Below are 22,077 nucleotides of genomic sequence, written 5' to 3'. Positions count from 1 at the left end.
TAACAAATCCTTAATCAAACAAACAGTCTAACAGATCACATAGCATATCAACATCCTAACCAAGATTCCGACATAACTGGTCACTAGCATAACATTACCCTATATACCGGGTAACGACCTTAACCAGGTCACTAACATAGCATTACCCTAAATACCGGGTACCGACCTTAACCTGGTCACTAACATAATATCATCCTAAATACCAGTATGCAGATCTAGCAGAGCAATAACATAACAAACAATACCCGGATTTCCATCCGATAAAGGGCCGGCTTTGGTCCGTAGACCCTGTCGATATAGTGAGGATAACTCACCTACAATTGTCGACTGACGAGATAAGACCAAGCTGCTCCGACCACCGACACGAACTACACCACAGAACACTACCAAAGAACCAATTCCATAAATACCATAATTACCAAAATACCCTTGGAAGTCAAATTGGTCAACTCTTGGTCAAAGTCAAAGTCCTCAATCAAAGTCAACCTGCCTGGTTGATTCTACTCACCGACTCAACCCGTCGACTCGCCGAGTTCCCATTCCCAGAAAACTCTCATAACACAGCTTAACTCACCGAGTCGCCCTAAGACTCGTCGAGTCCAACGATCTCTGAGTCGCATCCTGTCCGACTCACTGAGTCGCCGACCGACTCACTTAATCCAAGGCTTTAACCAAAAGAGGTTGGGTTCTGCGACCTAACTCGCCGAGTCCAAGGCAATCTTCAACAGACTCGCTGAGTTGTTCTTCCAACTCGCCGAGTCCATGCACATGTTCATACAACTCTTCTAGTACACCCATGTGACTCGCCGAGTCTCTCCAGTTCTCAATCCATTCAGAGGCTTTTCGATCCATGTAGGGGCTCCAAACCATAGATCCACCCTTCTACAATCTAACCCTCACATAAAGTTGCAAACTTTACGTGAAACCAAGGAGATAAAGGCCCAAAACACACTAGGGCTTGGATTTTAGACAAAGGGGCTTCACTAACAACTCAATGACTGAAACTTTATGACATTATGGACCATCACAAGCCTAGATCTGGAGTAGCAACCTCAGATCTAAACTTCAAACCCGAAATAGATCTCAAACAAGCTAAGGAATTCCCAAAACAACCACCAAGGATGAACCAAAAAGGAAATTAGCTTAAGATTATGGCTTCTTACCTCTGAAATGTTCCCAAATAGATGTAGATCCCAGATCTACACAAGCCCCTTGATGCTAGCCTCAAATTTCTCAAGCTCTTTCCACCAAATTCCTCTTCCAACTCAGAGCGTAAGCATACCTACTCGTCGAGTCCCTTCTTCAAAATTACACTTTAAACCTTTAATCCATACTTCTGAAATTCGGGATGTTACAATTCTCCCCCACTTAAGTTAGGCTTCGTCCTCGAAGCCTGCGGCAACACTAACTTACGGATGATACTCCCACAATGCGTCCACTGATCTCAACTGACCCAGATTCCTTCAAACACTGTTATCGAATCCCTAAAATCCATCTCTTCCCTTGCAGGGTCCTGATAACCGCTTCAAGCCGGCCACCGGCTTCCTTTCTCTGATAACAACACTCATCAACTAAGTGTCTCTAGAAGACACTGCCTTACTTCTGCTCTACGCATTCATTCGCCACCTGCAAAAATTGGATACCATTCTAAACCCTTTGGGTCTTGACCCAGTATTATCCCGCTATCTCTCGCCCATCTGGTTCCACTTCACTTAGCTTGCACCGATGGAAACTCATCATGTTTCCTCCCTGGATCAAATCCCTTACTGCACTGAGATGATGGAACATTTTACAACTTCCGACCACCCTCCTGAACACCCAGCTCTAACGTTCACACACAACGTACCTGGACAAATTATCCTCGGGCTGGAAAACCAGGCACGCCTACGATGGTCCAACCATCCCTAGGATGGAACACCACTACATCCATAGCTCATGACCACAACCATACTCGAAACCAAGGATCTTGTCCTTGCGTCACCCTCGAACCCTTTGGTTCGACATAACGGAGTGCAACCTACTCACACCTCTCTATCACGATCTCTAGGTCCTTGACCTCCGACTGTAATGTCTTTATACAGTCCTTAGCACCGGTCCAGACTACTCCCGAGTCTGTTAACTTGCTGTCTCACCTTCCTTTGTCCCAATCTCCATTCTGGAACCACTATCCACTCCTCTTCCAAGGAGACTGAAAACATACCTACGCATCATCCAACATTGCCACAACCTCAACGGGCATCCAACCCGTATGTGCTTCCATATATCTGGTACAATCCCAGTGCTTACTACCAATACTAAAGCTCTTTCAATCATCCATTTACTTTGTTGCCTTCCTTTCAGAGGACCCACACTCCCTCCGTAGCTACATACCTTCCCTGATCAGGAAGTCTACTCAACAACCCTTACCGCACCTATAAGTGCCACGGAGCTAAACTCCACTCTACACTATCAATGTAGAGCAACTGCTATTCTCGGACTCCCATAAACTCCGAATCTGATCACATAACTAACTAGGCCCACGCACGGCCTCCAGCCAACTCCATCATCATGATCAATACTTGGGGCCAGACCATATCGATTACTATTGCATGGCGGTATATTTACTCATTCTCCTCATATCGATCCACTAACACATACAGAGTCTTCAGCATGACTGGACCGCCTTTCCAGGCCTTCAGCCTATCTGGACCACTCTCAGAACCTTTAGCATGTCTGGGTCGCCCTCTTGGGCCTTCAGCCTGTCTGGACCGTTCCTCGAGCCTTCGGTCTGATTGGTACGCCTTCCGGCCTTCAGTCTATCCGGACCGCTCAAAACTGTCGTGCGTCGCCCTGAACCATCCTTCTCGGGAATCTCTCCCATGCAGTCTATTCTAGCCCTCTTGGGGTTCCAAACTCCCGTTCCGTTCCCGGAATCCTTTCCATGGCCTAAACCCAGGCCTCACATCGACCACTACCTTCCCTGAAACCATGGTCTGTTCCCTTCCCCACTTGTCTATCACTTGCTCCAATCATGCCACACTCTCGGCTAACAACACCGATAAATCTAAATAGCTAACCAACCCTGGATACTTGCTGTTTTTCCGGAGAATTTTCCAATTCTCCCCACCTGGTGTACCAACTACTAACTTCCACTAACAAACCGGCACCACTCGATCGACCTTACTTGAATAAGTTTCCCCCTCTTCTCCCGGAACTAAATCCCTCCAGAGTGGGCAATCTTCACAGAGTACTCCTCCGATATCGCACATCCCGAACTTCAAGGAAGTTCGAACCTCAACTGAACACTTCTCGCATCGTATTTGCTATTCCTAGCAATGAGATCGTATATCCTATCTTCCAATCACCTATCCTCTTGGATGCTAACTGACTACAACGCATAACTACTAAGATCCTCAATCATACCATGAATCATGCGAAAAAGGTGAACAGATTTACAATACCACACAATCAATAAGATAACAAGATATCAAAATGGAAACATACCCGCAACTGCATCCAGCTCTGCCTTGACCTGCTCTGCTGTAAGTTGGAAAGCACGTCCCTGAGCCCTCGGAGGCTCCGCTCCACCCTGACCTCCACCCGTAATCCTCAAGGTGGCCGGTGCTGGATCGTGCACCGGTCTTGCAACAAGATGTGGACAGTTGACCCTCAAGTGTCCAACCTAATGACAATGATAATAGATACTCATATCCTGAGCTAGGACCGACTGACGGCAATCCCTCGCATAATACCCCTCTTTCCCACACTTATGACACGCGCCACCGGACCTACAATGTAACGACCCAATTTTCACGTCCAAAAATTTCATTTTTGATTACGTGATTTGCAAAACATTTGTAACAAAATATCAACCGATCATATAAAAACATGTCTCGAGTCTGAAAACCAAATCGTAAAACATAATAATGTCAGAGTACAATTCCCAGAATAACTCATAGTGTGGAAAACAATTTGTGTATGATGTGCCGCTACCATGCCAGCTCTTTCCCTTTGCTGAAGAGGTACCTGAAACAAAAACTATAAGCTGTAAGCACGAAGCTTAGTGAGTTCCCCCATCGTACCACATACCATATAATCACATAACATACATACTGCCGGGCAATTCTGGGGTGCCCGACCTACCCGGTACGGCCATTCTGGGGTGCCGACCTACCCGTACGGCCATTCTGGGGTGCCGTCCTACCCGTGTCAAGCCATTTTGGGGTGCTGACCTGCCCTTCGGTCCTAACAACTGACCCTTGGGGACTATTCCACCCCCTACTGCTACTATCACATATTATCAGACATATCTAGGGTGTCCGAACTACCCTTCGGTCCTAACAACCGAACTTGGGGACTATTCCCTTCCTGCTACCACTATCACATATAACATATCATGCCAGCATATAAACATATCATCACATACTGTCAGACATATCTGGGGTGTCTGACCTGCCCTTCGGTCCTAACAACCGAACTCTACTACTATCACATATAACATATCTTTCCAGCATATAACATATCAGGTAGTAGCAGACCTAGATGATATCACAAAGACAATCATCTAACATACAACTCCTACTGGTGGCCGACATTGTGGCCGTAGACCCACTGCTACTGGAAGGTAACTCACCTCGTACTAGCTGCTGAACTATACGGGAATCCTCTAACTGCTGCCGCTGCTGCTCGGAAATCCTCAGGCTATAATTCCCACAAAACACTTAGTCATACACTGCTAACTGTTCTTAGGGTAAAATGACCATTTTACCCGTGACCAAGTCAAAGTCAACTTCCAGTTGACCTGACTCGCCGAGTTGGCTCGTCAACTCGCCGAGTCCCTATCCCTTTACTCGTCCTCATCCATGACCCCACTCATCGAGTTGGGCCGTCAACTCGACGAGTTCTTCTCTCATATGAGCATCACATGAAAACTCATCCGACTTGCCGAGTTGATGAACAACTGGTCGAGTTTACCTTCATCTGATGAACAAGTTCTGTCTCGACTCGCCGAGTTGATGAACAACTCGTCGAGTTCATCTTCATCCTTAAGAAGATTGCCTTGGACTCGCCGAGTCTGCTCATGCACTCGCCGATTCCCATGAATTTCCAGAACAATGGCTTAGTCTAGAACGTTGGGTCACTCCCCGGGGCTCCCTAAAACCTTTCCACACTCAACTGGGTCCTTTTGACCCTCACTGAATGGGACAGAAACCTTGGACTCGCCGAGTCCAAGAATGGACTCGCCGAGTCGGTCACATCCCTTCACTAAAACTTCGATTTCTAATGTACAACCCTTGATCAAAAGATAGATCTATGCTTCTACAATCTATCTAGCACGTAAAGTTACAACCTTTACGTGCTTGCATGGGACTTTGAGCTCAAAAGGTCCTAAAACAAACTGTTACAATGCATGGGGCCTTCTTTGAGTGCAAAAGCCACTCCTTTCTGCCTTGTAACCCCTCTAAGGAACCAGATTCGAAACATCAACCCCAAACCACGCTTGCAATCATGGTTAATGACCAAAATGGCTTAGAAAAAGCCCTAAAACTCCACAAAATGGGATCTATCAAAAGAGAAAACAAGGTATAGACTTTATACCTTCTGTAGACTGCAAATGATGCTCAAAGTCGGATCCCTCTAGCCTCCTCTTAATCCTTCAATCTTTTCCTTCCTTCCTTGGATCACAAAAGCACCAAAATCACTCCAAAAGCATTAGATTGCTTCAATAACAGCTAGGGTTTGCTATGGGGGTCTTGTGGGAGAAAATGGGACGAAAGAGGCCGAGTTAAGGTGTTTAAATAGGGTGCAAACCCTCAGATTAGGATTTTTTTTCCAGACAGGGCCTACTCGCCGAGTCCGGGACCCGACTCGTCGAGTTCACAGCTTAAACTCTGCGTCTCATCCCGCTTCTACTCGGCGAGTTGGTCCTTCAACTCGCCGAGTCCATGGCCAAAATGCAAAATATTTAAAAGAAGGGAATACGTACCGAGAACCAGGTGCTACAAATCTCCCCCACTTATTTTAGACTTCGTCCTCGAATTCTGCTGCACGACCCTGAAACAGTTCGGGGTAATGCTCCATCATCTCACCCACCGGTTCCCAAGTCCACTCCGACCCCTTCCGGTGCTGCCATTGCACCTTCACGAGTTCCACTCTCTTGTTCCTCAGATCCTTCGACTTTCAGTCGAGGATTGCCACCGGTCGCTCAATGTAGTTCAGACTGCCATCATCCTGATTGTCCTCCAAGGTTACCACTGCTGAGGCGTCCACCAGGCACTTTCGTAGCTGAGAAACATGGAAAGTGTTGTGTATCTGCCTGAGTTCGGCTGGCAAATTCAACCTATACGCCACCTTGCCCACCCGCGCTACAACCCTGAACGCTCCAATGAACCTGGGGCCCAACTTTCCCCGCTTCCTGAATTGGATAATGCCTTTCCATGGCGACACCTTCAGGAGAACCATATCCTCGACCTGGAACTCCAGGTCTGATCGGCGCTTATCAGTATAGCTTTTCTGCCGACTCTGAGCAGTCTGAAGCCTGCTCCGGACCTGCTGAATCTTCTCTGTCGTCTCGAGTACTACCTCAGTGCTCCTCATCACCCTCTGGCCAACCTCACCCCAACATATCGGGGTCCTGCACTTCCTCCCATATAGCATCTCTAAGGGAGGACGATCAATGCTCGTATGATAACTATTGTTATAGGAGAACTCTGCCAATGGAAGGTAGGTATCCCAGCTACCTCCGAAGTCTAACACGCAAGCTCGTAGCATATCCTCCAGGGTCTGGATGGTCCGCTCGCTCTGACCATCCGTTTGCAGGTGAAAGGCGGTGCTAAAATGTAGACGAGTACCCATCTCATCATGAAACTTCTTCCAAAACCTAGAAGTGAACCACACATCCCTGTCTGAAATCACCGATACTGGCACCCCGTGCCGCACCACTACCTCCCTGATATAGATATCGGCCAACCTTTTGGCCGAAATACTCTCCTGAATCGGGATAAAATGGGCGCTCTTGGTCAATTATTCGACGATGACCCAGATCAAATCCACTCCCCGCGCGGTCCTGTGAAGCTTTGTGATAAAATCCATCGTAATATCTTCCCATTTCCATAGCGGAATATCCAATGGCTGCATCTTGTCGTGTCGCCTCTGGTGCTCGGCCTTGACCTTCCTATAGGTCAAGCACCGCTCCACGTACCATGCTACATCCCGCTTCATGCAGGGCCACCAATAGTCCAAACGAAGATCCCTATACATCTCCGTCACCCCTGGATGAATGGAGAATCGAGATTTTTGCGCCTCCTCCATCGGAACCTAGCGCACACCCCGAGGTATGGCACCCACACCCTACGGTGTAGTGTCGGTAATCCTCGGTTGTCATAGTCGAAGGAGGAAACCTACCCCACAATCCGCTCGCTCTTTCGATGTTCCTCCTTCATGGTCTCCTGCTGGGCCTCCCGAATCCGCTCCAACAGCGGAGTCACCACTGTCATCCTCAGGCAGATATCCTTGATCGGCGTTGCCTTGCGGCTAAGCGCATCAGCCACCACATTGGCCTTCCCCGAGTGATAAAGGATCTCACAATTGTAATCCTTTACCACGTCCATCCACCGACGCTGCCTCATGTTTAGATTCAGCTGATCCATGAGGTACCTCAAACTCTTATGGTTCGTGTAGATGGTACAGCGAACCCCATAGAGGTAATGACGTCAAATCTTGAGGGAGAACACAACAGCCCCCAGGTCCATATCATGCATTGGGTAGTTCGCCTCATGAGGCTTCAGTTGCCTTGACGCGTAGGCGATGACATGCCCTCTCTACATCAATATTGCGCCCAAACCTGAGATGGACGCATCACAATACACAACAAAATCCTCCATGCCCTCTGGCAAGGCTCTGATTGGCGCCTCGCACAATCTCTGTCTTAGTGTCTCGAACACGGACTGCTGCTCAGGCCCCCATCGAAAGACCACGGCCTTCCTTGTTAGCCTGGTCAGGGGTACGGCTATCTTGGAGAAATGATGAATGAATCTCCGATAGTAGCCGGCTAATCCTAGGAAACTCCGAATCTCAGATGGAGACTTCGGAACCTCCCATTTCATCACGGCCTCCACCTTGGCCGGGTCCACTGAAATCCCGTTCTGGTTGACGAGATGCCCAAGGCACTGCACCTCGCGCAACCAGAACTCACACTTTGAGAACTTAGCATACAAGTTCTCCCTCCTCAAGGTCTCCAGCACCTCCCGCAAGTGCTCCTCGTGCTCCTCCTGCGTCTTGGAATAAACCAAGATATCATCAATAAACACTATCACTGACCGGTCTAACATCGGTCTACACACACGGTTCATGAGGTCCATGAACGCGGCAGGAGCATTGGTGAGCCCGAAGGGCATTAGCACAAACTCGTAGTGGCCATAGCGCGTTCGAAACATAGTCTTCTGTACATCCTCCTCTCTGACCCTCATCTGATGATATCCTGAACATAAATCAATCTTGGAGAACCAAGATGCTCCCTGCACCTAGTCAAAGACGTCATCAATCCTCGGGAGTGGGTAACGGTTCTTCACCGTTACCTTGTTTAGCTCCCGATAATCTATACACATCCGATGCGACCCGTCCTTCTTCCTCACAAACAAAATCGAGGCTCCCAGGGAGAACTACTCGGTCTAATGAATCCCTTGTCTAACAGCTCCTGCAGCTATGTAGACAACTCCTGCATCTCAGGAGGAGCCAACCGATACGGTGCCTTGGCTATCGGAGCCGCACCAGGGACTAGGTCGATCCTGAACTCCACCTGCCTCTCCGGAGGTATCCCTGGCAATTCCTCGGGGAATACATCCGTAAACTCTCGCACCACGGGCACATCATCCATTGTCGCCCTACCCGTCTCCCGGGTGTCCATGACATGAGCGACATATCCTGCGCAACCCTACTAAAGGTAACGCCTAGCCCTCGCTGCTAAACATACCGCAGGTCCTTGCTGTGGCCTCTCGCTCTGAACTACCAACTCTCCCCCACTTGGGGTCCTGATCCGAACCAGCTGCTGAGCGCAATCTATCACTGCCCCATTGGGGCTCAACCAATCCATGCCTATAATCACCTTGTTCCCTCTCAACGGAATAGGAACCAAGTCTACCAGATAACGCTCCTCGAATATTCTCAGTACACAGTCTCGGAATACCGTCGATGCTCGCACCGATCGGTCATCTGCAATCTCTACCTCTAAAGGGCAATCCAACATGCCCGAAGACTCAGGAAACTTCTTGCTAAGCGCAAGAGAGACAAATGATCAAGTAGCACCCGAATCAAACAATACCTGAACTGGGATACCGTTCACATGGAACGATCCTAAACAGAGCACATACATAACATATCAAAATCACAGCAGCATATCATAACAACATAAATAAGAAGTCATACCCGTCACCACATCGGGTGCAGTGCGTGCATCTTCGGTAGTCAACTGGAATGCCCGGCTCCTCACCACTAGAGCCTCTACCTTGCCCTCCCGGCCATCAGTGATCCGCAGGGTCGCTGGAGCTAGCACCTTCACTGGCGCTGATGCTGCTGTTAACTGGGAGCAATTGGCCTTCTTGTAGCCCCTCTGGTTGCAGTGGAAACATAGCAACTCAGACGTCTGAATAACCGATGCAGGGGCAGTACAGTACCTGCGGAAATGCCCCGCCTTGCCGCACTTGTAGCAGCCCGACGATCCCAATCTACATGCCCCCTCATGTGGCCTGCTGCATTTCCTGCAGCGGCCCGGTCCTGACTGGCCTTTCGGCCTACCATCTGATCCCTTGGGCTTCTTCCCCGAAGCCCCAGTCGTCTGACCCTCCTCAGTCTTCCTCTTCCGGACATGCTCCAGATCAATCTCCCTCTCCCTAGCCCCGGCAATCATGGAATCCAGGGTAGAGCAAGCGGAAAAACTAACATGCTCCCGAATGTCGGCTCGCAGCATGTCATGATAGCAGTTCCTCCTCATATCCTCATCTCCCTCATACTGGGGCACCAGCAATGCCCTCTCCCGGAACTTGGCGGTGATCTCCGCCACAGTCTCCGTAGTCTGCCTCATGTGCAAAAACTCTCTAGCCAGCTGTTGAAGCTCTACAGCTAACGCAAACTCCGCCCTGAATCTGGTCAAAAAGTCCGACCAGGTCATAGCCTCCACAGCCGAGGCTCCCAATGAGTCACCAACAGACTCCCACCAGTCTCTAGCTCTGTCTCTCAAACACCCTGCTGCATATCTCACCTTCGACCCCTCGGGGCAAAAGCTGGTCAACTGTGTAGACTCAATGTCTGCAATCCATCGTCTGGCAGCAATGGGGTCCTTCGCCCCATGGAAATCCGGCGCACCACTACCCTTGAAGTCCTTAAAGGACAGTGTGCGGGATCCTGACTGGCCAGACGCCACATCACTCCTGAACGCCCTGAGGCGATCCTCCATCAGCTCAACTATCCCTTCCTTGATCGACCCGAAGATGATGGGGGTCGACTCAAGGATGCCTCTGGTGATCTCTGACGGGATGAACTCACGTAGCCTCTCATCTACTAGCTCGGAACCTGATCCCGAACCCGATCCCTCTCCTGAACTGCCAACTACTGGCCTCTGCCGTAGTACCACCATTCTGCAAGACATAATACCAACCGTTAGTGATACCGATACCTCTAGAGGGATCACATTCACTACAAATTCCCTGGTCTTGTCTCAGCCTTCCTTAATTCGGGTACGGGTCCTCTGCTTTCAGTAGTACGGGCCCATACTACCTTCCACATCTATCTGTACCTTCCTCAAGGTCTGCCTTGACTCCACCAAGTCCCTTTCACCACTGTTGATTCTCTGTTATTCCCATTCTAGGCTTACCCTAGGTAAAATCTCTGACTCCACCCAAACCGGTCCTCAGCTGCTGAAGGCCTCCTTGTAATGCCAATTAGCCATTACCTGAATACCATCACAAGTGATGAGGCTCAGATAATCCTTCGAGTAACAGACTCATCCCTACAACGGTTAGACTCAGACAAGAGCTGCGCAATAGGGCCAAATCCAACACTCTGAGATTATTCAACCCTGATCACATGTGACGTGATGTATTTACCTAATGGCTAAGTCCCATCACTCAGAGTCCCTCAAAGAACAAAGCAAGCGTCATTCGGACGCAGGAAAACTACTCAAGCAAATCTGTTCTCATAATGAGTAGCTCCACTAGCATACACTGCTAAGCTGCTACTATCAGGCATAACCTAAACAGGCTATCCTACTGCTGTCTACTCAATACTAGCATAAAATTCACATAAGCTGAAGCACATAGAGCAGGCAGATAAGGCATCATTCCTAGATCCTTAGCCCTATTCTAGCATGTTGTTCTACTGAATCTGATAAACATAGTATAACATTGTATGGGTACTTTGGGGAATACATACTTGAGCTCGGCCGGTTGCGCACATCACACACTTGTTATTTCTCAAAAACTCTTCTATCTTATTCTTTAGGAAATCATTTTCTTATAAAATCTTTTAATCCCTCGATTTGAGTCCAGACACCCCCAAAGGTGTGTCCGAATCCCTCAAGTCAGGGCTCTGATACCACCTTGTAACGACCCAATTTTCACGTCCAAAAATTTCATTTTTGATTAAATTATTTGCAAAACATTTGTAACAAAATATCAACCGATCATATAAAAACATGTCTCGAGTCTGAAAACCAACTCGTAAAACATAATAATGTCAGAGTACAATTCCCAGAATAACTCATTGTGTGGAAAACAATGTCTGTGTATGATGTACCGGTACCGGGCCAGCTCCTTCCCCTTCGCTGAAGAGGTACCTGAAACCAAAACTATAAACTGTAAGCACGAAGCTTAGTGAGTTCCCCCATCGTACCACATACCATACAATCACATAACATACATACAGTCGGGCAATTATGGGGCGCCCGACCTTCCCGATACGGCCATTCTAGGGTGCCGACCTACCCGTACGGCCATTCTGGGGTGCCGACCTACCCATGCGACCATTCTGGGGTGCCGTCCTACCCATGCGGCCATTCTGGGTTTCCGTCCTACCCGTGTCAAGCCATTCTTGGGTGCTGACCTGCCCGTCGGTCCTAACAACCGACCCTCGGGGACTATTCCACCCCCTACTGCTACTATCACATATTATCAGACATATTTGGGGTGTCCGAACTACCCTTCAGTCCTAACAACCGAACTTGGGGACTATTCCCTTCCTACTACCACTATCACATATAACATATCATGCCAGCATATAAACATATCATCACATACTGTCAGACATATCTAGGGTGTCTGACCTGCCATTCGGTCCTAACAACCGAACTATACTACTATCACATATAACATATCATGCCAACATATAATATATCAGGTAGAAGCAGACCTAGATGATATCACAAAAACAATCATCTAACATACAACTCCTACTGGTGGGCAGGCATTGTGGCCGTAGACCCACTGCTACTGGAAGGTAACTCACCTCGTAGTAGCTGCTGAACTCTGCAGGAATCCTCTAACTGCTGCCGCTGCTGCTCCGGAAATCCTCCAGCTATAATTCCCACAAAACACTTAGCCATAAAATGACCATTTTACACGTGACCAAGTCAAAGTCAAATTCAACTTCCAGTTGACCTGACTCGTCGAGTCCCTATCCCTTTACTCGTCCTCATCCATGACCCCACTCGTCGAGTTGGGCCGTCAACTCGACGAGTTCTTCTCTCATATGAACATCACATGAAAACTCATCCGACTCGCCGAGTTGATGAACAAGTGGTCGAGTTCACCTTCATCTGATGAACAAGTTCTGTCCTCGACTCCCGAGTTGATGAACAACTCGTCGATTTCATCTTCATCCTTAAGAAGATTGCCTTGGACTCGCCGAGTCTGCTCATGCACTCGCCGATTCCCATGAATTTCCAGAACAATGGCTTAGTCCAAAATGTTGGGTCACTCCCCGGGACTCCCTAAAACCTTTCCACACTCAATTGGGTCCTTTTGACCCTCACTGAATGGGACATAAACCTTGGACTCGCCAAGTCGGTCACATCCCTTCACTAAAACTTCGATTTCTGATGTACAACCCTTGATCAAAAGATAGATCTATGCTTCTACAATCGATCTAGCACGTAAAGTTACCACCTTTACATGCTTGCATGGGACTTTGAGCTCAAAAGGTCCTAAAACAAACTCTTACAATGCATGGGGCCTTCTTTGAGTGCAAAAGCCACTCCTTTCTGCCTTGTAACCCCTCTAAGGAACCAGATTCGAAACATCAACCCCAAACCATGCTTGCAATCATGGTTGGTGACCAAAATGGCTTAGAAAACGCCCTAAAACTCCACAAAATGGGATCTATCAAAAGAGAAAACAAGGTATAGACTTTATACCTTCCGTAGGCTGCAAATGATGCTCAAAGTCGGATCCCTTTAGCCTCCTCTTGATCCTTCAAGCTTTTCCTTCCTTCCTTGGATCACAAAAGCACCAAAATCACTCCAAAAGCTTTAGATTGCTTCAATAACGGCTAGGGTTTGTTATGGGGGTCTTCTGGGAGCAAATGGGACGAAGGAGGCCGAGTTAAGGTGTTTAAATAGTGTGCAAACCCTCGGATTAGGGTTTTTGTACAGACAGGGCCTACTCGCCGAGTCCGGGACCCGACTCGCCCGCTTCTACTCGGCGAGTTGGTCCTTCAACTCGCCGAGTCTAAGGCCAAAATGAAAAATATTTAAAATAAGGGAATACGTACCGAGAACCAGGTGCTACATACAAGCTCCGGCATGACCCTTCCCACACTTCTCACAAGTGTTGGTGCTCTGACCTGCAACCGTAGAGTCAACGGTCTTAGACCGTTTCGGCGCCGGCTGCGACTGCACCAGGGCCTGCCTCTGCTCTCGTAACTGCAACTCTGTCTCTAACTCCCGCCGCCTGGCGGCCTCCTGCAACTCTAACAAGGTATCACATCTCTATGTGGACAAAAACTGCCTGATGTCCCTCTCGAGCATACTCAAATATCAGGACATCTGAGCCTGCTCCGAAGCAAACTCCAGGCAAAACATCGCCGTCTTAGTGAACATCCTGGTGATCTTGGTCACCGACTCTAAATCCTGTTTCAGCTCCAAGAACTCCTGAGCCAACCACTCTCTCTCTCTCTCTCTCTCTCTCTCTCTCTCTCTCTCTCTCTCTCTCTCTCTCTCTCTCTCTCTCTCTCTCTCCCCGTGGAACATAACAAGTGTTGAACATCTCTCGGAACTGATCTCAAGTAACCGCAGCCCGCTGTGCATCCGAATAAGATCCCATAGTCAACCTCCACCAATCCTTCGCCCCGAGCCTCAAAAGGTTCAGAGCACACCTCACCCTCTGATCTGCAGGGCATGAACACGTGAAGAAACAACCCTCCATGTATGACAACCATCTCATAGAAACGATCGGATCCTAAACACCATCAAAAGTAGGGGGCTTCGTATTATCGAAGTCCCGATACTGAAAACCTCGATCGATCCTCCTCCTGTCGCTGTTACAACCGATGTAGCTGCCGCGGCAGCCGCCTCTGCAAGAGCTGCATAGCGCTCATCAAAGTACTCAATCATGGCGGTCTTGATCGACCCAAACATCTCCGACAACTCAACCCGGAACATAGTAGCAACCTCATCATGCAGGATCTCACGAATCCTAGCGTCCAACTCATCTGTACTCATCTGACCAATGACCTCGGGTGGTACTGATCCATCCTGATCCCGATCCCAAACCGGATCCTGCCCCGAGACGTCTCATAATCGCCATACTGAAAATACGCCACAAGATATTAGGCATTCCTCATAATAACCCCGAGAACTAGCTCCCAACAAAACCCTAGGGGTTGTGACTTCCTTGATACACATATGGGTCATGTGCTTTCAGTAGTACGGGCCCATACTACCTTCCACACCAACCCATATTTGTATCAAGTATCACCACAACACCCTAACAATAGCATATACATAATGAACACTCCATCCCCACTCATAGAGGAGCACCACTATCCCATAACCGACCTACCGGTCTCACGCAACCCTCCCATACATGAAACTTTCACCAACCCTGCAGCACTTGTGTATGCTAGTCATACATAACGTTGGACCCTATAGACTTTCGAATATCCAATCCTACCCTAAGCTCCCAATCATACAAGAACAGAACCTAAGACCAAATATAAGATCTTAATTATGTATAACCATGATGCATACACTAAATAACTACAATAATGATGTCAATTTCATACAAAAGAAACCCTAGGCTAGCAGGCATCATATAATCAGGCAATTCTATCATGCAATTCCGGAAGATCCCTAGCCTAGTACTAGCATGTTGTTCTAACATATCGCATAATCAACTAACTTGTATGGTATTTTGGGGTCTACTTACTGGCTCTGGCTGATCGTACCCTCTGCATCCTCCTTTACTAATTTCGGAAAAAACCTTTTGAAAACCATTTTGGAAAATCCATCCTTGATTTGAGACTGGATTCACACGAATGTTCCTCCAATTCACTCAAACCAAGGCTCTGATACCAGCTTGTAGCGACCATAAAATTCGAGCCAAATTAAAACATTTTATCTCATTCAAAAACCGTTAAGTTCATACATCTTGTTTTCAAAATAGTTTAAACATCAAAGTATCTCCTAGAACCATATCACATAAATCATAAAACATGAGGAGCGTTACGATCACGCCTTCGCCTTGCCACAATCTTCTGAAGTACTTAAAACAATACACTGAACTGTAAGCCCTAAAGCTTAGTGAGTTACCCCCAAAATAACAACCACACATCAACATACTCATAACATATCACAGATAGAACAGCCATGCACATCGGGTCTACTGTGTGACTGGTCCGCCCGCACCGGGCCTTCAGTCAACATAGTCCACCCTCGGAGTCTAGCCATGTACATCGAGTTTACAGTGTGATTGGTCCGCCCGCACCGGGCCTTGAATCCACCTGGTCCACTCTCTGAGTCTACAGTATGACTGGCCTGCCCATACTGGGACTTCAGTCGGCTCGGTCCACTCTCTGAGCCTCGGCACGTCTGGACCGCCCTCTTGGGGCTTTCAGCCTATCCGGACCGCTCGTTGGGCCTTCGGAATATCCGGTCCGCCCTAGGTATGTTGGCCTACAGCATAAAGCAGGACCCGCCTCAACCCAACCCCCATCAAACAACCATGTGCACATACAACAATTAATCACATAACAAATCCTTAACCAGACAAACAGTCTAACAGATCACATAGCATATCAACATCCTAACCAAGATTCCGACCTAACCAGTCACTAGCATAACATTACCCTATATACCGGGTACCGACCTTAACCAGGTCACTAACATAGCATTACCCTAAATACCAGGTACCAACCTTAACCAGGTCACTAACATAATACCATCCTAAATACCAGGATGCAGATCTAGCAGAGCAATAACATAACAAACAATACCCGGATTTCCATCCGATAAAGGGACGGCCTTGGTGCCATAGACCCTGTCGATATAGTGAGGATAACTCACCTGCAATTGCCGACTGACGAGATAAGACCAAGCTGCTCCAACCACCGACACGAACTTCACCATAGAACACTACCAAAGAACCAATTCCATAAATACCAGAATTACCAAAATACCCTTGGAAGTCAAACTGGTCAACTCTTGGTCAAAGTCAAAGTCCTCAATCAAAGTCAACCTTCCTGGTTGATTCTACTCGCCGAGTCTACCCATCGACTCACCGAGTTCCCATTCCCAGAAAACTCTCATAACACAGCTTAACTCGCCGAGTCGCCCCAAGACTCGCCGAATCCAACGATCTCTGAGTCCCATCATGTCCAACTCACTAAGTCGCCGACCGACTCACTTAATCCAAGGCTTTAACCAAAAGAGGTTGGGGTCTGCGACCTGACTCGCCGAGTCCAAGGCAATCTTCAACAGACTCGCCGAGTTGTTCTTCCAACTCGCCGAGTCCATGCACATGTTCATACAACTCTTCTAGTACACCTATGTGACTCGCCGAGTCTCAGTTCTCAATCCATTCAGAGGCTTTTCGAGCCATGTAGGGGCTCCAAACCATAGATCCACCCTTCTACAATCTAACCCTCACATAAAGTGTCACACCCCAAAACCAAGAACGGCGGAAACGTTCCGAGGCGGAGGACGTCATGTACAGTATCACAACACAGTAAATGTAAATAAGCAAACAACATCATCCATTGCATTAAATATATAATTTCAATACAAGTGTGTTCTGTACAGTTATAGACACCAAAAATAATGAAACACAAAATAATATGAGATGAGTCTTGAATGCACTCCATCTTCTCAAAAGCTGGTCTCGGTACCTGTCTACTGATGACCTGAGAATACAAGTTATTTTGAAAGAGTTTATCAGCATTAAGCTGGTGAGTTCATAAGTATTTTAGTGTCAATGTTTCTTGTAAAAACGTTTGAACCTGTTCCAATGTATAAGTTGTAAAAATGTAAGTAAATGTTTGAAAGTGTTTGTAAAAGTTTGAATCACTCAGAAAATCCTATATTTTCTATAAAAGTAACCTTCTACCAAGGCTAGGCTGTTTTGTAAACTTGTCTGTTGTAAAATGTGTGATTACCCAAATATAACTATCATTTGTTAAAAATATAGTTTGTACATTTATGCTTAAGTGAGGTTATCACTAAAATATGTAATGGGTGAATCATTGTAGTACTGTAGCTTTGTATAATAAGACTACTGCTGTACTAAATACTACTACCTTAAACCGGATTTATATTAAGGTTTATTGTGATTAATTGCACCATGCTATCGACTGATAATCAACGACATAATGAACGGTCGTAATAAGAAATGACGTTTGGCACCCGCAGACCTGCAGGTCCGGCTGTAGCTAGCAGCAAGGTGTAGGATAGTCAATCCAGTATAGATCTATACGCAAACTCACGCTCTCCCTCCAAGAGAATTCTGGCTACAACTCGGGCCATGACATTTAAGGCATGCCCGATACAGTGGATCACAATTGTTAAGTATTCATGTATATGTATCGTTTTTCGTATATCTGTATATGTATTGTTTCTAGTATATCTGTATATGTATTGTTTCTAGTATTTCTGTATATGTATTGTTTCTAGTATATCTGTATATGTATTGTTTCTAGTATTTCTGTATATGTATTGTTTCTAATATTTCTGTATATGTATTGTTTCTAGTATATCTGTATATGTATTGTTTCTAATATTTCTGTATATGTATTGTTTCTAGTATATCTGTATATGTATTGTTTCTGCGTTACCCCGATGGTAACCAGCTAATGATGTACTGATGAATATGAATATGGAAGTACTTTTATGTCTATACATGTATATATGATATATAAGTAATATGGAAACGACCTTCGGATGGTCACCCGAAATCCCACCAGACCACATCCAAATCGAGGAAAAGGAAATAGGGCGGATGGCCTTCCTAAGCCCTTTAAACATTATTTATATATCTATACATATATGGGCATGCAATTTGATATGTAAAAGCATAAATAAGTTTTCATAAAACATTTGAAGCAGTAATATAATTTCAAGAGAAGATCGACTTGATGTCGATCTATAAAACATTTTGAAGGCATAAGTTGATAACACAGTTTAGGTATAAGAAGCATTTGTTGAATCACAGTCTATAAATAAGTTCGGATAGTAAAACAGTTTGTAATACATTTCAATAGTAAAGCAGTTTGAAAAAACAGTTTGAACAGTGGTAAAAATCGTTGTTTTCCTAGTTATTAATCACATGTGATTAAATGCAATCACATGTGATTGAAGCAATAACTATATGTATTTGACTTGTATTCCCCCCCCCCCCCCCCCATAAAGTATTTAAAACACTAAAAATCATTTCAAAGGTTGATTCAAGGGGGTATGAACTCACTTGTGGTGAGTCGTTTGAATTGCAGTGTCGGCTACCGTGCTAGGTGGCAAACGGAGACCGGTTTACACGCACGAGCCTAGTTATCATATAATAAACATATATATAACTAATTAGGCATATAATAACTTAAATAAATAAGTTAAGACACTTAGAAAACATTTAAACACTTTTATGAGTGTTTAAGGTTCAAATGGTTGCATCTAAGTTGCTATGGGACAAGGCAAAAGGGTTTGAAACATCAAATAGCCTTGTATAGGAGTTCACCATCCAACAAACCCCACACCTTGGAGTTTACGGCCGTAAACTCATAGGTTTATGGCCGTGAACTCCTCAAATGGTGTTTTTGGGTGTTTTGTGGTGCTATCTTGATCCTAGAACACTCCTAGCTTTGTTGGAATAATGCATGAAGTAGTTTTAAGGCTCTAGAACACTCCATATGGGAGTTTACGGCCTAAGGTCCTTCACCTTAGAGTTTACGGCCGTAAACTCTAGGAATTTAATTGATTTGAGGCACTTAAACATCAAGAATGGCATCCATGAATTTATCTAAGGCTAATGGGGACAAGAGGCACACTTTGGTGCCTTCACTTGGAGTTTACGGCCCAAGTCATGTTCCTTGGCCGTAAACTCCTTTCAAGGAGTGATTTCTATGTGTTCTACTCTCCATTCTAGTCCCAAAGGTGCAAGGTAAATTGTCTAAAGGCTTAAGGGTTGCTTGGAATGATTTTTGTCCCACAAAAAGGGGTTTACGGCCCAAGGGAGTTCCTTGGCCGTAAACTCCTAGAAACTTATGGTTTTTATGGGCTTTTGATGTTCTAAACAAGCACAAGCACTAGTGGTTAAGTTCCTTAAGCATTTGGGGAAAGTTTTAGGGCATTTAAGCCCTTGAAAAGGGGTTTACGGCCCAAGGGAGTTCCTTGGCCGTAAACTCCTAGAACTTATGTTTCTTGGTTGCTTTTTGATCCATAAATGTCATACCCTATCTCCTAAACAAGTCTTCTAGCAAGGAATTGGGACTAGGAAGCCATAATGTTCTATTTTGGAGTTTACTCCCCAAGAGCGTTCTTGGGCGGTAAACTCCCGGATCTTGACATCTAGACATGTAATTGTTGTTAACAAGCATTAAACAAGTATTGAATCACATATAGAAAAGTAGACTCACAATCTGGGATGAAAACCCGAAGATCCGTCAGAGGGAATATGGCTTTTCTCTATTTGGAATTGTGAATAATGAATTAATTTAATTCAGAAAACTATTTATAGTCCTGGAATATTTTGGCAGAAAATCTTTTTATTCCTGATGTTGGACTTTAACAGTATGAAACTTGAAATGCCCAAGTTTCACAAAACCAGGAGTATCCACTCTCCTGATATCATCTAAAACATAATCCTAATGTACACAAACTTGTTCGGAAAAGCTTGAAAATCACTGAAACTGAACTAGTTTCTATTGAATAGATGAGGTTCGTACAATGGAAATTTCGGGTTGTCACATAAAGTTGGAAACTTTACGTGAAACCAAGGAGATAAAGGCCCAAAACACACTAGGGCTTGGGTTTTAGACAAAGGGGCTTCACCAACAACTCAATGACTGAAACTTTATGACATTATGGACCATCACAAGCCTAGATCTGGAGTATCAACCTCAGATCTAAACTCCAAACCCGAAATAGATCTCAGACAAGCTAAGGAACTCCCAAAACAACCACCAAGGATGAACCAAAAAGGAAATTAGCTTAAGATTATGGCTTCTTACCTCTGAAATGTTCCTAAACAGATGTAGATCCCAGATCTACACAACCCCTTAATGCTAGCCTCAAATTCCTCAAGCTCTTTCCACCAAATTCCTCTTCCAAGCTCTAATCTCCTCAATAATGAAGTCTCACACGAAATTAGGGTTTTCTGGAACTCTCTGGCGGATTAGGAGGCTGGGAGAAGGACATAAAGTCCTTTAAATAGGGTGCAAAACCTAAGATTAGGGTTTTCTCATTCCAGCACCAACTCAGCCACACCTGCTGACCCCTCCTCATGGGTAACGTCCTCCCACCAGTCTCGAGCTTGGTCCCTCAACATACAAGTTGCAAATCCCACCTTTTCCGCCTCAAGGAAAAAACTTGTGTGCTGGTCATTCTCCATGTCTACCACCCAACGTTGAATCGTTATAGGGTCCCTAACCCCAAAGAAGTCAGGCCCACCACACGCCTTAAACTCCTAGAACGAGGGAGCTCAGGCTCCAATCTGGCCTGCAGCAATCTCAACTCGAAAAGACCTGAGTCGTTCCTCCCGCATCTCCATAATACCCTCCTTGACGGTCCCGAAAATCATCGGGGTTGCATCAAGAATGCCACGTGCAACCTCGACTGTGCTAAGATCGTGCAGCCTCTCATCAATTGGCTCTGCAACGGAGCCCGACTTAGATCCCGATCCTGATCCTAAACCTCGAGTGATCATCAACATCCTCAACTGAAAATACCACAAAACAAAATGATAAAGATATTCTAAAAGGTAATCCCTCGTCTTCATCGGTCTCCTTAGAGCTTCTAGGTCTAACATTGGTTTGGGTACAGGTCATGTGCTTTCAGTAGTTTGGCCCCAATACGACCTTCCACACCTAGTTGTACCTTCCTTAAGGCTCTACCTAAAAACTCTAATTCTCCCTAAAACAATAACATGACCCACAGAATACCGCATAACTCGGATCCTAGGCTTCCCTAAGATCAAACCAGAACTCAAATCAGTCATAATGGGTTGCCTTATGCATGCAAGTTATACACAAATAGAATCACATAGACTTTCAAATAACCTTCTTCCCTAGACCACAATCCAGACAAGGAACAGTAATCAGGCAGAATTCATCATTCTAGGATTATGAAATCCTAAACGTATACAACTTTGAAAACATACACATAGAAAAATCCATCCAATTATCAATTTCCAAATACAACTATAACATGGCTAACACATTAGGGAAACACTTACTTGATATCGGCCGATTACACACATTGCACTCTCCCTTTTTCTTACAAAGAATCGGTTCCAAAGAGTTTTTTACTTTTGGTTTCTGAAAAAACAATTTTACCATTCCCTCAATTTGAGTTCTAACACACCTGAGAGTGTGCCTGAATCCCTCAAACCAAGGCTCTAATACCAATTTGTA

This window comes from Lactuca sativa, chromosome 4, assembly GCF_002870075.4.
Source record: "Lactuca sativa cultivar Salinas chromosome 4, Lsat_Salinas_v11, whole genome shotgun sequence".
Lineage (NCBI taxonomy): Eukaryota > Viridiplantae > Streptophyta > Magnoliopsida > Asterales > Asteraceae > Lactuca > Lactuca sativa.
This window is presented reverse-complemented; position numbering follows the sequence as displayed.